Genomic DNA, 17,838 nt, shown 5'->3' on the forward strand with positions numbered 1-17,838 from the left:
AGGGAGTTTTTACATGTATGAATGCCCAGTTGCAGACAATGCCCGTGAAGTTTTTGATTTTGGGAGATCCCCAGAATAGGTGTGTGATGGGTTCATTTGGGTGCTTGCATCTAACACAATAACCTTCAGCTAGTCCTTTGGATCTAGATTTATCTTCGGTTGGCACGAATCCAAAGAGAACCTTCCAAACGAAAACTTTGTCTCTCTCTCTTCACATTTGGCTTTCCATATGCTCGCAACCACTTGAGACCATTTTCTTGCATCCTACTTTTTGTACCAGATCTTATTGAGGTATGTTTTGTACCAAATCTTATTGAGGTATTCACACCACCCCTTTAAAGAGCATAACTTTTCATATATCAATTTAGTTTTGGGCAAGCAGAACAGTCTTTCTCCAGGCCACTTCCAAGCTTTCCAATCCAGCGGTGTGCAACAGGGAGGAGGGTTAAAAAAGTCTACCGATGAGGATGGCCTCTTGGAGTGAGAGATTGTAACATAGCTAAGATGTTCCAAGGATTGCCAATTGCCATTTTGATAGTCCCAAAAAGAATTCAAGGTGACAAAACCCTTATTATTAAGATTCTTGGCTATTTCAATCCAATGGTTACTAAGGCCCAAGTCTTCCACAATAGAGACCCAAGGAGATCAATGACGAGCCGTAACCTTCCGGTACCTACTCTCTTCCTTCCACATGAGTGCCTCAATGGATTTACAATAAATTTCCCAGTAAAACCACCTAATTGAGACCTTACACCGCAGAGGGAAGAGGGGGGGAGGGGAGTCTATTGTGAATGCTGAGGTTGGACCATGAGCCACCTTTAGCCCTCATGCGGTCTTCCATTACCATATCCCTTGCCATACATGCCCAACTCTCTTTAGAACTGGCAAGGGTGCATAAAAATTTAGCACATAAAGCAAGATCATGAGTGACAAGGTCAGAATTGCCTAGTCCACCTTAAGCTTTAGGCTTAGCAATAGCCTCCCATTTTCCCCATTGCCATGGTCTGCCATCAATCAATTTATTTCTCTAGAAAAATTCCTTGATTGGCTTAAAAAAGGTATTCCATTTTTTTTGGGATAGTTGCAAGAATGGTTATGTGAAGGTTATATGCAGGATGAAGAAGGTATTAATTCTTAAAGCTCTATAGTGGAAAGGAATCACGATGAACTCCCAATGCTTCATTTTCTTCTTAACTTTCTCTTGAACCTAGTCAAAAGCTGTCTTGTGAGTAATTCCTTCTCCAATGGGAACCCTAAGTGATGGAAGATGTTGCTTCTCTTAACCTCTCCATTCCATCCTCAGGGATCAAAATTATATTCCTCTGACAAGGAGATAAGTCTTGACTTTTCTATGTTACATTGAGACCCTGACGCTATGGCAAACGTCCAAACAATCTCCAAGGCTTTTCTAACATTGCCACCTTCCGCTTGGAGGAAAAGTAAAGAGTCATCAACAAACATCTTAATAAGCAGTTGCTTATCATTTTGGATTTGCTCTTGCTGCCAAAAGTTCCAACATAACAATCAGAGGGTGGGTGTAGGCGGCGAACCAAAGCGGTGCTAGGGGGAATCCTTGAAAAATGGACCTCTTGATATCAAAACAACCAACTATTCTTGAATTGAAGAGCAATTTAGAGGACCTCCCTTCCCCAAGAGTACTTACTGCTTCACAAATTCATGGACCGAACCCAAAAGTCTGCAACGTTTCTTGCACAAATGAGCAGGTTATCCTATCAAAGTGTCATGCCAAGGGTAGGATCGAGCAAGGCCAAGGGCCAGGATGGACATGCAGTGAAGGGCGTCCCTATGTTTAGCAGGCCAAGGGCCTATATAGGGCATGGCTGGGTGGTGATGAGCATGCTCCAGTCCCCTCTATCTTACATTGGTATTGGAGCTCCAGGGGGAGAGCTATGGAGGAAGGGGGAAGATGGCCTTGCATGGCTTGTTGCATCTCTCTCTCTCTCTCTCTCTCTCTCTCTCTCTCTCTCTCTCTCTCTCTCTCTCTCTCTCTCTCTCTCGTCATGGAGGGCGTGGTCCTCAAGATTGGGGGGCTTTTGCGTGCCTTGCATGGGGGAGAAAAAGAAGCTGCAACTCAACTGTGCGTGCAAGGTTGCTAAGAAAAGGTCGGGGTCAAGGAAACCGTGTGTGCAGGCAAGCTTGCCAAGGGGTCAAGGGGAGCCGGCGTGTGGGCAATAGCCCTTGTCGAAGGGGGAGGTCGAGAGCCGACCTCAATGAAATCAAGTGTAGAGGCTATCAACGGGTTTGCTTTGCTGTGTTGGCCAAATTTTGACTCTGTGGCATGGAAAATTGGGCAAGGCCCTGCGATTTCTCTCTCTCTCTCTCTCTCTCTCTCTCTCTCTCTCTCTCTCTCTCTCTCTCTCTCTCTCTCTCTCTCTCTCTCGCATCACATCGCATGCGTGCTCTCATGAGCTCTTTGGAGCTTCTTTGCACACCTTGGCCAACTTAAAATGCATTAAGGGTGCATGCCCACCCGCTAGACACTCACAAACATTCGCAAGGTCCGCCTATGCATCATTTTGGATGCAATCCAGTTTGGCATGGTTACGGCCTACAAACTATTGTGCTGTTGAAGCCCCACAATAGACGAAATTTTGCAAAAAAAACTTTTAGCAAGGAGCTTGAGGTTGCAGAAACTGGCAACAATTTTGGAAATAAATTCCGCACGGGTGTGCAGCTAGCATGCAAGAGGCAATGGAATCAATGATGATTCCAATCTTAAGGGCAAGCCAGGGTGACGATGCCAACAATGAATAACATTTTTCTACGATCTTCAAGGGCAAGGTGCATCAAGGGGTCAAACAGGGATCACAGTCCTCAAGGCTACGAGCTGAGGATCGAGGATGAATACAGTTGGAAATCAGCAAAGGCTACGAGCAAAAGATTTAGGCAAACTGGAGCATGGATCCATATACCGTTGATGAACATGAAATTTTCTCTTTGAATTGGATTATATGGGCTCCACAATAAGGAATACTGTCTGGATCGAAGCAGTGTTCTACAACGCTCAAAATTGAACAAGGTGACTTCTTTTACTTTTTTCTTGAGTTAATTATCGATCGATGATGCATGTCGACAAAATTGCCTAGTAGTAAGGGCAAGTCCAGGCAAGGGCTATCAGGCATAGGCCTTTGGAAAGGGGGTGGCAAGGCCAGAGTTTTGCATTATAATTTTTCTTAGGGCATGGCTCCTACGCATATCTTTTTTGACCTGGAAGTAGTAAACCACATTATGGTCGACATGCAAGCTCCAACAGGATACAGATGCATATTGGATAACCAAGGTATGCCTTATCAGTGCAATTATTATACATATTTACATGCTTTGAATACGCTACCCTACTCGACAAGGTTGAGGATCAACGGGTAACTCTACTTACTATGATAAGGATCATAAGATTAGAGCATGGCTCCTTACGCCCAAGGTACATCGCCAATGTTTTTCCTATGAAGTATGACTCCGTATGAGGCTATCCATGAGCAAGGCTTTCAAAACATTGGAACCTCGTGCCTCCAACATACTATAGAGGAATGGACAAGCTATTCAACACTACAAAAAAGCAAGGCTTCTAGGAGCACGGCTCCATGCATTGCATGCATGATCATCAAGGCCATTGTAGCTTGCCAGTGTGCATGCAAATAGGTACGTGAAGTACATTGAAAGGACAATCATGCCACTAGATGTTCCGACTTTCGATGCCAAGGGCATTCGGTAAGTACATTAACTTTAAGTTTCAATTTTGAAGCTATTCACTTTTGCAAGAATTTTCACAATGCCACCTTGACAAGCAAATGTTGCTTTGATCAAGCCGTGTTTGGCAATAGATGACACTTGATAGCTAAGTTGTAGATGCTATCTCTATCAATATTGGGAAATCTCATTATTGTCTATAAGTTGCACGACTTAACAAGGCCGATTCTCTATGAAACTTTGACGAGGTTGATTCTTCTCTGCTTTGACATATGTATGTCAATAGGAACACATGTTAGCTATGAAAGGATACACACCCTCTCATCTTTTTGATGAACTTATGCGAAGCAAGGCTTCACTTCAAGACATTTTGCATAAAAGTTTTTGAAGTTTGGAATATGCTGGTAGCATACGGACTTTGAGAAACTTGGCACAATGTCTATTTGATTTTCTCTTGGAGGTCAGTATGACCCAAGCCACGATGACATGTGGGGTTCATCTGATAGCTCTCAATTTCTCAGCATATACAGCTTCAAGCCAACTTCAAGCAACGCCTATTCATCTCAGAGGGGCGACAAGGTTAGTAAATTTAAAGTTGTGCTTGTTTTGTCTACAATTTACCTTCCATTTCAAAAAGATTTATTTATGGTGCAACACAAAGTGCTTTGCCAGACTTCATGTGAAGCAAGACTTCTCTTATGTGCCAAGGTATTATCGATTGACTTCATATCAATGATAATAACACACATTACATGGATATAAGCTCATAGTGTGATTGTGCAAGGCACGTATAGTAGAAACTCACATGCTTGAGACTTTCATTGAATCCAAGGGCTTATTATGCTATTTTTTGCTATGTATGCATGGCATACTAGTACGATGGATGTACGAATACTAGTATGATGGATGTACGACACCCATCATTGCATACGCTTCCACTATAGCACTAGCTACTCTATCAAGGACGAGCTAAGTTATTAATGTTTTAAATCATTTTGTGTTTATGTTTATTCACAGCCAAAGTGCCATACATACGCACCCACATACAATCACAATCACATACAAGGTAAGTGGGTCAAGATGTGACTTATGGTGCCTCTCCCTACAAGAGTGTGGTACAAGTACACTGTTGTACGCTTATAGGATAAGCTACCACACGACCATTGTTTGCATAGAGGCATATGCAGGGGGCATTCAATATAGTAGAATATAGGAATTTCCTCAACCCAGCAATCTCTCTCTCTCCTTCCTAATTCTCCACGAGAAATGTGAAATTAGGCACGATTTTACTAAAATCTTTCTGTGATGATATTGTGACACGAAGTGCTAAGAGCCATCCATTTTTGAAGGGCTAAGAGTCCCCTATTTTGGAATGGCTAAGAGCCATCTTTTTTTAATCCATAAGTGTTTGCTTTCAAGATTGAACTCAAGAGAGTCCCCTATTTTGGAATGGCTAAGAGTCTCTAGATGCTGGTCAATTCTGTGTTTAAGACCATTTTATGCACCACGTATAAGGAACAATTTTAGTGGCCAAAAATTGTCGGATACCTAGTCAGACTTGTTAAGGTACAAGTATTGTTAAACAAATTTAATGGATAGTTGTTTATAGCAAGGCTCTGTTCTGTTGATGAACATGTTTCATTGGTACCTAGGTGTGATTGATTTTCACATCCTATTATGGGCCAATGTCAGAAAGGACATTGATATGCTGGTTCAAATTTGTTTTTGCTAAAAACATGCACACTAGGTGTCATGGGCCCTAGTGTTTAGCAAGAGCTGATTTGGAATGGCATGCACATTCATGACATAGATCTAACAATCACCAATAGAGGTCATGGCTCGGTTTGAGTCCTTGACTTATGGAAAGTGAAAAGAGGTACTCTTTTGGGTACATCTTTGTTGTGATAACTCGTTTAGCATGTTTATGTGCGTTCTAAATGGAGTCTACACACTATGTTGGATATGAGCCGATAACATAAGATGGTTGCAAATGGACGACAATTTGGAAAATCAAGATGTTACTCTTGGTTTCATTGAACCTCCTACTGAACTGTGCTCCGGTCAAGCGAACAACTGGATCCATGACGGATTCCACGGTGGAAAACATTAATGTAACATCACTCTTGTTTTCGAGGACGAAAATGCTTCTCTAAGGGGGGAGTAATGTCATGCCAAGGGTAGAACCCCCGGACAGGGCCAAGGGCTAGGATGGACATGCAGTCAAAGGGGTCCCTATGTTTAGCAAGTCAAGGGTCTATATAGGGCATGGTTGGGTGGTGATGAGCATGCTCCAGTCCCCTCTGTCTGACACATAGGCTTTATCAAGGTCCAACTGCAAAAGGATATATTCTTGTTTCCTGAATTTGGCATATTCCATACCAATCATGGCCGCAAGTATGTTATCAAAAATTGATCTTCCTTTGATAAATCCATGTTTATGGGGAGAGATGACTTCAGCTAATACTGGGGCCATTCTTTCCACAATGAGTTTAGCCAACACCTTGCAAACTATTGTTATCATTGTGATTGGCCTCCAGTGTTTGAGTTGCAAGCAAGCAAGTTGCTTGGGGATGAGCTTGATTATTACTTTCTTCACACCTGATTCAAGCGTGCCTTTAGAAAAGGCTCTGATGACCATAAGCAAGAAGGACGGGCTCAGAACTTCCAAAACTCTTGACAAAACTCGATTGTGGTTCCATCCCATCTTGGTGACTTTTCTTTGCCCAACTTTTTAAGTGTCAACCAACACTCATCCATGGTAAAGGGACTTTCCATGTAGTTCGCTCAGTCTAGGTCCACTAATGTTGGGGTGGAAGTAAAGTTTTTAGCCCTAGCTTCTCTGATTATGGGAGAGGGAGAGTCTTCCTTTCCAATGATTTGGTTGAGATGATCTAGCATAACTTTGCCCATATGATCAGGGTTTTTGTGGTGAACTCCATGGTTTTCAATCAATGAGGAGATGGTAGCATGGCGTTTGCTAACCTTGATCGTTCTGAGCAGAGTGTTTTTGTTGGTGCCCTCTGTCTTAATGCTCCTCTCCTTGGCGTGAATTCTACGGAGGTTAGTCTCCTCTATATTCCTTTCATATAAGGATTGTTTGATCTTCAACCAATCAAACAGTCCTTACATGAATTTTAGTGCTTTCAGGTTGTAATCAACCATGCTGGAAGGAAGGTCCTTAGTAGTAAGGAGGAAGATGGGAGTCGAATTTATGTGCATTGTCTCTTTGTGAACAAGATCCTTGAACTGTACCCACCTAAAGCTATTTTTAGAAATATTTTTTCTTTGCTTTTTTGGTAACACTTCACTTCTCGATCATGTTATATTTGGATGGAAATACATGGAGCCACTTAAGGATTGGTTCCACAATACTTACTTTCAGCAAAATGGCTCTCCCCCTATTTCACTGTCATAAATTCACTAATTTACTTTTGTTTCTATAAATCTAAGAGTAGATATGTGTGCTTCGAACCTAGAAATTTGTGAAAATCCTAAGCTTTGCCCAACAAAGACTTGATCATATCCCCCCCACTTCCCCCTCTCAATCTCCACTTAGCATTTTCTGCTTAATTTTGTTGCCTAACCAAATTGGGTAATAAACTCCAACTGCAGTCTGGGTTCATCAGAGCTTCTGTCAACTACTTTTTCAATCTTTCTCTAAAAGGATTGTAACCTTAGACCCACATTGGCTTAGCATAGTTTATGGTTCACTCTCTACCTACTAACTAAAATCAATGTTCTCACCACAAAATTCTTTAGTGTCAGACTCAACAAAGCTAAAAACATGGCTTCAAGTATTTGTAAACAACTTACCTTTGTAACAACTATGGAACGACTTACATGGGAGGAATTCTCTCCCACCTCTCTCAATCCAACTAAAACTAGTGTTTTAGTTGCTACACAAACTTGAAAAACTTGGTTATAGCTCCTGTAATAGAAAACTTCATTTTTTATTCACAACATATAAAGCACATAAACACAAATTTAGATGGATCTTAGATACATCTAATGGTATTTACACATAAATCATTGAGCGTATTACTAAATGTCTTAAGTTAATTCTTCTTGAATTAAAGAAACATTTCTGCAATTGAACAAAAAATAGTTTAAGAATTCCTTGGTGTCACCTATAGTCCTTATTGGGTTATTAAAAACAATATATAACTACTCTTGAATCTCGGTGAGCATATTATGTATATCTACATAGCTGATATCACACACTGCGATGAAAAGATTCCTATTTATAGACCTTTGGGACTTCTCTCAACTTTGAACGAATTATCTGACCTTGCCTTCAGAAATATAGTAAATGACACTTTTTTCTATATCGCTTATCAAGAATCCATGTTGGGGCAAAAAGCATATACAACGTCTTTCAGATTTCTTTTCACTTTAACCAATCAGAGTTGTTTTTACATCTTCATTGGTTGCTCTACACAATAACATTGCTCAACTCGGAGAAAGATGTTTTAAACAATAAAAAAGGATACCAATGGGGTTAGCTTTTAACCACAAAAGAGATTGACAATATTTTTTTCACATTTCACGATATATAAAAGGCATCCTTAGTTTGAATACTAATGTTTGCGTATATCCATTTGAGATTTAAAGTACAAAAAAGAAGATAATTTGGCTAAATGGAGAGTCATTTACGTGTGGTACCACTTATTTTACTTTAGGATTTGGCCTTTTAAAACCTTACACATGAGATTTTACTATAGGATATAAATTTAATATAAATTTGTCAAAAGGTGAAAATTCACTATGGCCTACAAAAGGATATTGAAAGCTTCTTTGAGAAAAATAGAAAGTGACACTATTATTTTTAAACATGTATTATCACAATATAATATTATATTTTTTTGAAAAAAGATGTTAACAATAAACTGTTTTTATTACAATATATTCCAAAGGCATAAAAAATAATGTTTGACATAAAACTCAATGCCCCTCTTTAAAGACAGAGGTACACATATGTGAACACCCTCTCACAAGGCCCTATAAAAAGTAATTAAAATAATGGTTAGCTTGTCATGTGGCATTAATCGACAAGCTTTTTCCAATGGTCTAGATTTGCACCCAAAAATCTACCCTTCACTAAGGACTCCTTATGTAGTCCAATAACACACTCTACAAGAATGCCGGTCACTTTTTCATAGTGTCTTTTTTATAAAGCAAGTGTCGCTCATTCAATACGGCTTTTGTCATAAATAAAATGAAAAAAGTGTTAAGTATGGAGCTTGATTTACCCCTTGTAACTTTTAATTTAAAAAACGCACATTTGTTAGGCTTCCGGTATGAGGAGAAGCCATTGTGCATAATAAAAATCACTTGTCAACAAAAAGCAAAAAATTCACACTCGAAATATTGCCTTTTTAATTGGAATATGATGGCTAGACGATGGTCGGATGTGATCGAAAAATGGCCGGTCGATCAATGACCGATGGTCAGTGGGCGGAAGTCTTTGGTTGGTGCCCGAATTCAATGATGGGTAGGCGGACTTGTCTACAATTGCACATAGGCGAATGGCCGGTTTGTAGTTGGGCTTGTCTTCTCAAAGACGGCCACACATGGGCGCATGGGAGAGTTCAACTTGAACTTGTTTACACAAGGGCAATTACACACGGTTATCTCTCATGAGAGAGGACATACCTTTTGGCCTATAAAAGGAGGCCTCTTCTACACACAAACACATTGTGAAGTTGATGAAACAAGGTGTATGTGAGGTGGTGAGAGTGAAGCAGGGTGGGAGTTCCATTAAGGGTATAATCCCTTTGTAACCTAGTTCTAGTTTGAAGTACTAAAACCATTGAGTAGATGCTTTCCCGTGGACGTAGCCCACATTGGGTGAACCACGTGTCTCTCTCTCTCTCTCTCTCTCTCTCTCTCTCTCTCTCTCTCTCTCTCTACTCTATAATCTCTTGTGTGTGAAAATTATCTCTCTCAATAAGTAAATTACTTTAATATCTATTTAGCTACTTAGTTCCTAATAAAAAGCTCATGAAACTCCCAAGTAGTGGTAGAATTTGAAGCTTTTGACACCGCCAATGCGTCCTAAATGCTCAAAAACCAAGAAAATAGATGTCTACTTGCCTTGTCCTGACATCTTGAGGGAGAGAAAAGGGTAAAAAGTCCCCCTGAAGGAGGTTTTTCTTAATGGTGCTTTTGACACCACCAATGCATCTGGAACACTCAAAAACCTTAAAAGTTGATGTCTACTTGCCTTGTTCTGACACCTGGAGAGAAAGAAAAGGGCAAAAAGCCCTCCTAAAGGGGGTGTTGGGTGTAAAACGCATTGGCGGTGTTACAAGCTTCAAACTCTACCACTATTGGTAGCTTCATGTCCTTTTCAAATGGAAAGTTTAGTGACCATTTGTTGACATCATTACCATTTAATATTTTTACACGTAAGTGATGTTAGGTTCACTTTTCAAATTGTCTAGTTGTTTTTTTGGCCGAAATGTCCTAATGTCTATCCGAAACTGGTCATCCAACTATGAATGGCCACCTTCTGAGACCTCAACCCACTACAATTTTGATGGAAGGAAAAAGAATTTACAAATTTCAAAGAAGCAAAACATTGAATTCCCTAGGTTCTTGGTTTCTTCACCTCTTGAAGCTTACGATTTTGGTTTTCCTTACTTGCCTTGATTAAATTTGCTACAAAAAAACGACTGCAAAGTACATGTTGCATACTACACAACTTAAAATCCCATTGTAGATAGCTACACATTGGTTGTAATCCTATTGAATTGGTTGTGGGTTTTGTAATTTCTTCTGTTACCCGCTTTTTAGCTTTCTTGTATGCTTATCTATGTCATACAACCATGTCCATTGCTAGGTTAGCCAAACAAAAATCCTTATGTTCGGCTCAAGGGTGGGTGGGTCTCCATCATTTATTGTATTTTTTAAAAATGTCATCGTGATCAAGACTTTATGTCTTGAATCGACGCCAAACCTACCTTGTTTTAAGAGTCATGCTTGCTTGCATAAACCTTTTCTTGGATGGTTGATAGTTTTTTCGGATATTTCATAATTCTTAGGTTAAGAAGGCCACCACACTTGGATCTCCCACGAGTGTAGATCTTTGAAAGATCCTTAGTTCTGTTAAAAAAAGGGGAGTGGTGTGTCATGCCAATCAAACCACTTTCAAATTACATAGAGTGATGAAGTTGATAAAACTTATTAAAGGGCATTTCGCTTGTTCAATTGACTTTACAATTTAAGTATGATTTCACTAGCTTCCATCACCAATGTACACACAAATGGACTGCCAAAAGAACTCTCTTTGAGCAAAACCTCTCTTATGATGATAGCTTTAAGTTGGGATTGTTATCTCTTGTATAGTGAGCAAATTGAATTCTTAGATAATAGCGACATGGATGACAATTGTTGTCCATTCTATACCTATAGTACACATCTAAAACTAATGGCTTGTTGGTTTTGTTTGTATGAGTGCAGGTGAGGACTGCGGCTTCTTTTATCTTTGGATTCAGTGGTTGTTCAAACTTTTTTTGCAAAAACCATTTGTTGCAACTACAATATCTTTTTCATTTTTTAAGATGTAGTTATCATCAAAGTTACTTTATTATGTACAATTATTTATAGAAATATATTTGTACTCACTTATATTGGCCTGTGTAAAATCTCTTTTCGAATCTTTGGCTCAAGTTGTGGATAACGTCTATTAATTCACACGCACACACACACGTATGTGTGTGTATATATATATATAAATATAAATAAATAAATATATATATATATATAGTTATTTATTTATCTATATTTAGAAAAAATACCATAATACCGTTGAAATTTGGGGAATTCCCCATAATACCCTTGTATCAATTTTGGTTGGATTGCTCCAAATTTTGAATAGTTTAGTTTTTTAACAATAAAGACTATAAGCGTTGATGTAAAAAATTTCATTAATGAGCTCACAAATAGAGGCATTTGTGTCTACTAATAATTGCCATTTCAACATGAGAGCGCACAATGCCATCCAAAATCCTAGTTCTATCATCTTTGGTTGAGGGAGAATTAATCTTCCTATGAGAATTGTGAAAAGGAAAGTGTTTAGATATGTTTGTGAGAATAACAAGGGGTTATTTTAGGAGAATTGAAAAAAGATAGGGGCATTTTTGCGTACTTTTGGCGAAATATGACAGGTATTTTGAGAAATTTTGAAAATTTCTCGGGTATTTATACACACACTATTAGGAAGGAGTACAACTCAAACCACCACTAAAACCTCCTTGGTAGTAGAGAGTCTCTTTTGCTCTCTGGTTAAGAATCTTATTCAAGATTAGAACTAGATACACAAGGAACTCTTTGCATGTATTCTTGAACTTTTGTAGTCCCTTACTATCTTTGTTTTAAAGAGGAGAGCTTTTCACAGCACTAACTCGCATAGGCGGGGGATGTAAAGAATGAGGATGCAAGAGAGCTACACAAGGCAAGCACAAAGCACACAGAGATGGAAAGCTTCTTCTTTTTCTTCACAGAAAAGAGAGTACAAAAATGACTAAGTGCTAAAGCTGAAAAGTAGCACATATGTACATGCGGTCACTAAGTGTGAACTCGCTAGAAGCGTACTAGGCTGGCACTATAAGTGTAGTCCAGCTGTAGAATCACTGGCAGAGATCCTCCGTGTCGGTCACCTAACGCGCCAGTGAGTAAATGCCGTAAGCGGCCAAGACCCGTAGTGGATGCCAGCTCAAGGTGTAGAGCTCGACATCTCAACACTCCTCCTCGAGCTCTGCATGTCGCAGAGTCCAAGCATAGTCCGGAAACGTCGAAGCTTCTCAGCTCCGAGGGCCTTGGTAAAGATATCCGCTATCTGCTCCTCTGTGCTGACGTAGACCAAGTCGATGTCGCCCGCCAACACTCGCTCTCGAACGTAGTGGTAATGGACCTCTATGTGTTTGGTCCTAGCATGGAACACTGGGTTCCTAGCCAACTGCATGCTGCTGAGGTTGTCACAATGAATGACAATCTGCTGGTCCCCCTGCACTCCCAAGTCCTCAAGTAATGTGCGTAGCCAAGCTACCTCGCACGCCGCAACTGCTGCACCTCTGTACTCGGCCTCTGTGCTTGATAAAGCAACCGTAGGCTGCTTTTTGCTGCTCCAAGTAACAGCAGCACTCCCAAAAGAGAACATGAAGTCACTCGTAGACCTCCTATCAACAATGCTACCTGCCCAATCTGCATCTGTATACCCATACAATGCTAATGGTGCATCTGCTGCATAGAACAATGCGTAGTCAAGAGTCCCTTGCACATACCTAAGTGTGCGTCGTACTCCATCCAAATGTGGCTTCCTCGGAAGCTGCATGAACTGACTCTCCAAGCCTACTGTGTAGCTCAAGTCTGGCCTTGTGATAGTCAAGTAGATTAGACTACCCACCATCTTCCTGTACATATTGACATCCTCAACAACATCACCCTTCTCTGCACTCAGCTTTGCATTCACATCCAAGGGAATGGAAATCGGCTTACAATCAGCCATACCATACTTTGACAACATGTCCAAAGCATATTGTCTCTGTGACAGCCATACACCCTCTGGAGTCCTGATCACCTCAATGCCAAGAAAGTAGCGCAACTCGCCCAAATCTTTCATTTCAAACTCCTGTTTGAGAAGACCCTTCACATGGTCAATCTCCATAGCATTGTCACCAACAATAATAAGGTCATCTACATATATGGTAATGACCACAATCCCCACATCACTCTCACGTACATAGAGTGAATGATCAGCATGAGCTCTCCTAAAACCAATACTGACAAGATACTTGGCAATCCTGTCATACCATGCTCTAGAGCCTTGCTTCAAACCATACAAAGCTTTGAGAAGTCTGCATACATAATCTGGGTAACCTGAATCGACATAACCAGGTGGCTGATCCATATACACTTCCTCTTGCAACTCACCATTCAAGAAGGCATTCTTTACATCCATTTGATGCATAATCCATCCTCTAGATGCAGCCACTGCTATGGCAGCTCTCACAGTCGTCATCTTTGCCACTGGAGCAAAGGTCTCCTCATAGTCTATGCCATACGTCTGTGCATAACCCTTTGCGACCAGCCTTGCCTTGTGACGCTCAATGTTACCATCAGCCTTATGCTTGGTTTTATACACCCATTTATAGCCAATAGCTTTCTTGCCACTTGGCAATGGCACCAGCTCCCATGTGTCATTTGCTTCCAATGCAGCCATCTCTTCATTCATTGCATCATCCCAATGCACATTTCCAACTGCATCCTCAAAACATGTGGGCTCCACATCCTGTATCACCTTAGCCATGTAGGCTTGGTGATGCGCTAGATACCCATCATAAGTCAATTTCTGAACTGGATTTTTGACTCTATTAGATCTGCGTGGTCCTTGGTCACTCCTTTGCCCTCTAGCATCTTCTTGTACTTTCCTTACACCAGGTGTCCTGACAGCCGGAATTCCAAATTCCTCATCAAGACTTTGTTCAGAACCATCTGAATCCATGTCTACATGTGAAAAACCTGATGATGCATCAACCATAAAGGGAGGTTCATCAACCTTTTCCTTTCCTTTTCGTGATACATTCCCTGTACCTGTTGGTGGAGTAACCTGCGTACGTAGTCTACCATTCCATGGTTTCTCAACAGAGCCACGAGAAGAGGACTCTTGTGGTCCACTCAAAACCTGTGACTGTGGCCTCACATTTTGTACAACCACATCATCTTTTACATCAGCCCCAATAGTGCCATGTGCATTACTGTACTAGCTGCTCATCTCATCAAAGACTACATCTCTGCTCACTCGTAATTCTCGTGTAGTAGGATTGTAGCACCTGTACCCCTTTTGTTCAAGGGAATATCCCACAAGAATACATTTCTCTGCTTTAGGATCCAATTTCCTACGCAACTCATCTGGTACATGCACGTAAGCTATGCAACCAAACACTTTCAAGTGTGCCAAATCAGGCTTTGTACCTGTAAACTTTTCCTCAGGTGTTACATCATGCACTGCAGCTGTAGGTGTCCTGTTCATAATGTACACAGCTGTATTTACAGCTTCAGCCCAGAAATGATGAGGCATGTTCTTCTCATTCATCAATGCACGTGCAACCTCTGCAATGTGCCTGTTTTTCCTTTCTACGACCCCATTCTGCTGTGGAGTATATCTGCATGTAAACTGCCTGTGTATACCATGCATTCGCAGAAAATCTGAAAAATCATTGGAGAAGTACTCTCCCCCTCCATCTGACCTCAATGTCTTGATTTGCATATCTGTCTCCTTCTCAATCATGACTTTGAAGTCTTGAAAGTGACCAAACACTTCACTTTTGTTACGCATGAAGTAGACCCATACTTTCCTTGTATGGTCATCAATGAAAGAGACATAATACTTGCAACCATGTATACTTGCAGTATCGGTTGGACCCCAAACATCTGTGTGCACCACCTCAAGTGTCTTTTTACATACATTGCGCTCATGTGGAAATGAGCCCTTTGACTGTTTTCCAAACTGGCATGCTGCACACACTTTATGCATACCATCCACCTTGAATTTGGGCAAACCTTTTACAATCTGTTTTGATTGCATGCTGCGCAATCTCTGCTCATTGACATGGCCAATGCGTTTGTGCCAAATGTCAACATCAGCCACAACACCTGTGCCCTGTGCAAATAATGCAGCTTTTACCTCAGGCATGTTTACATTCAGCGTAAACATTCTGCCCACACATTTGTCCTCTGTGACTAGCTTACAGCCATTCTGGAAATCTTCTACATAACAGCCATTTGGATTGAAGCGAACCTGCAAACCCTGCTCAACCATTTGTCCAACAGAAACAAGATTCTTTGTAATGTTTGGGACATGAAGTACATCTGCTAAGTACTTTGATTTCCCACTCTTCGTATTTAGAGGTATGTCCCCTACATGAGCAATGGGGTGAGCTGTGTCATCTCCTGTCTGTACATAGCCTGACACATCTGGTTTGCGCATATCTCTAAACCACTCTCCACGAGACGTCATGTGATTAGAGGCACCTGAATCCACATACCAAACATCATCTTGGGTGGAATTCTCTGCAGTCATTGTATTCATTACATGCTGCATAACAAACATGCGTTCATTTTTGCTGTCATCTGCATCTCTGCTAGTAGATACATAGTTGCCCTGTTCTCTCTTTCTACTTGCTTTTCCCTTTGGACAGTCACGTGACATGTGACCTCTTTCACCACAAGTCCAACATTCTCTGCTATCTGGAGTATGCTGCTGCCTGCTTGATCCTGCACCACGACCTCTTTGACTCCCCCTGCCTTGAGACTGGTTTCCCCTGCCACCTGTATTGTTTTGATTTGATTGACCTTCCAGAAATTGGCCCCTACAACCCCTTGGGCCTCGACCACAACCTCTACCTCTACCTCTGTTGGAGTTAGAATAGAAGGCCTGTTCAGAATTATTTCTGCCAGAAGAAGATGTGTCAAGGTTCTTCTCCTCAAGAATAAGCATAGAAATCAAATCTTGGAACACGGGGATGTCGTCTCTTGTATTCATGGAAGACCTAAAATGTACATACTCATCTCCTAAACCATCCAAGCATGCACGGACAATGTCATCGTCTTCCACTGAGACTTTAATAGACCCAAGAGCCTCAATGATACTCTTGATCTTCAAAGCATAATCATTGATTGAGAGGTTGTTTCTCTTAACCTGATTTAGCTCCGACTTTAGTTGAAGCTTCTTGGCCTTGGTGTTCACCTCGAACACTCTGCTTAAGTTTCTCCATGCAATGGCGGGGGTTTCAGCATCCTGTAGATATCCCATCATGCCATCTGTGATGCTCATAGACAGCCAATACATCACTTTGCTCTGGCCTTGTTGCCAGTCCCTCAAAGCTTTCCTTTGTTCTGCTGTAGCATTTGCCTCGAGAATCTCTGGTTCCTTTTCATTGTCTCCTTCTACATAGTCCCAATAACCTTTTCCTTTTAGGAAATTTGTTATTCTGAACTTCCATGCAGGGTAGTTATTTTTCTCAAGCTTCTCAGTAACAATCTGACTGAAACCGTCAGACATCTTGAAGCACTAAAACAAAATAGCTGCAATCTGCAAAAACCTGCAAATCTACTGAACCTGCTATCGTGGTTCCTGTAACGCTTTCTACACTCAACGAGTGTCCACAATCAAGCGTACATACAACCACTGTACTTATATAGTAAATCTCTGTATACTGCACTTTGGAGACCTGTTCAGAAACTTGTGCGAAAAACCCCTAAAATTGCGAACGAAGGGATTGTGATGCTCTTGCTCTCTTAGCCTCTCTTGCCTGCACCAAGCTCTGATACCATGTAAAGAATGAGGATACAAGAGAGCTACACAAGACAAGCACAAAGCACACAGAGATGGAAAGCTTCTTCTTCTTCTTCTCAGAAAAGAGAGTACAAAATGACTAAGTGCTAAAGCTGAAAAGTAGCACATATGTACATGTGGTCACTAAGTGTGAACTCGCTAGAAGCGTACTAGGCTGGCACTATAAGTGTAGTCTAGCTGTAGAATCACTGGCAGAGATCCTCCGTGTCGGTCACCTAACGCGCCAGTGAGTAAATACCATAAGCGGCCAAGACCCGTAGTGGATGCCAGCTCAAGGTGTAGAGCTCGACATCTCAACAGGGGAGGCATCCGATGTGCTACTCGTAAATTCGTGTGAAAATTGTAAATTAAGGACAAAATGTTAACTTCGGTTGTAGTCCTGCCTGTCCACCTTGAGACTTGCTCAACTTGTCACCCTTGGGAGCTTGTTGCCCCAACCACTTGGGCTCACTTGGTATGTAAATACAGGGGAATTTAGTAGATCCACGTGCTTAGGAAACGTTTTGTTAATTCAAGGTGCTAGATCCACAACCCCAGTTTTCCCCATGGCCGCAAAATGCACGCTCACCCTTGATACCCTCCCACCACGCACATATCGCTTAGAGAGGAAGAGAGCTTTCACTAAGCATAATGAAGAGATTTATATTAAATTTTAACATTCGGGGAGTGTGACAAATCTAGCATGATTTACCACAAAGGATTGATGATCGATGTTTGCGTGGAAGAGCTGGCCATCAAACGCATCAGCAAGGGGATTTTCACCTCCCGTTCTC

Source organism: Adiantum capillus-veneris, chromosome 19 (assembly GCF_014529385.1).
Source record: "Adiantum capillus-veneris isolate H3 chromosome 19, ASM1452938v2, whole genome shotgun sequence".
Taxonomy (NCBI): domain Eukaryota; kingdom Viridiplantae; phylum Streptophyta; class Polypodiopsida; order Polypodiales; family Pteridaceae; genus Adiantum; species Adiantum capillus-veneris.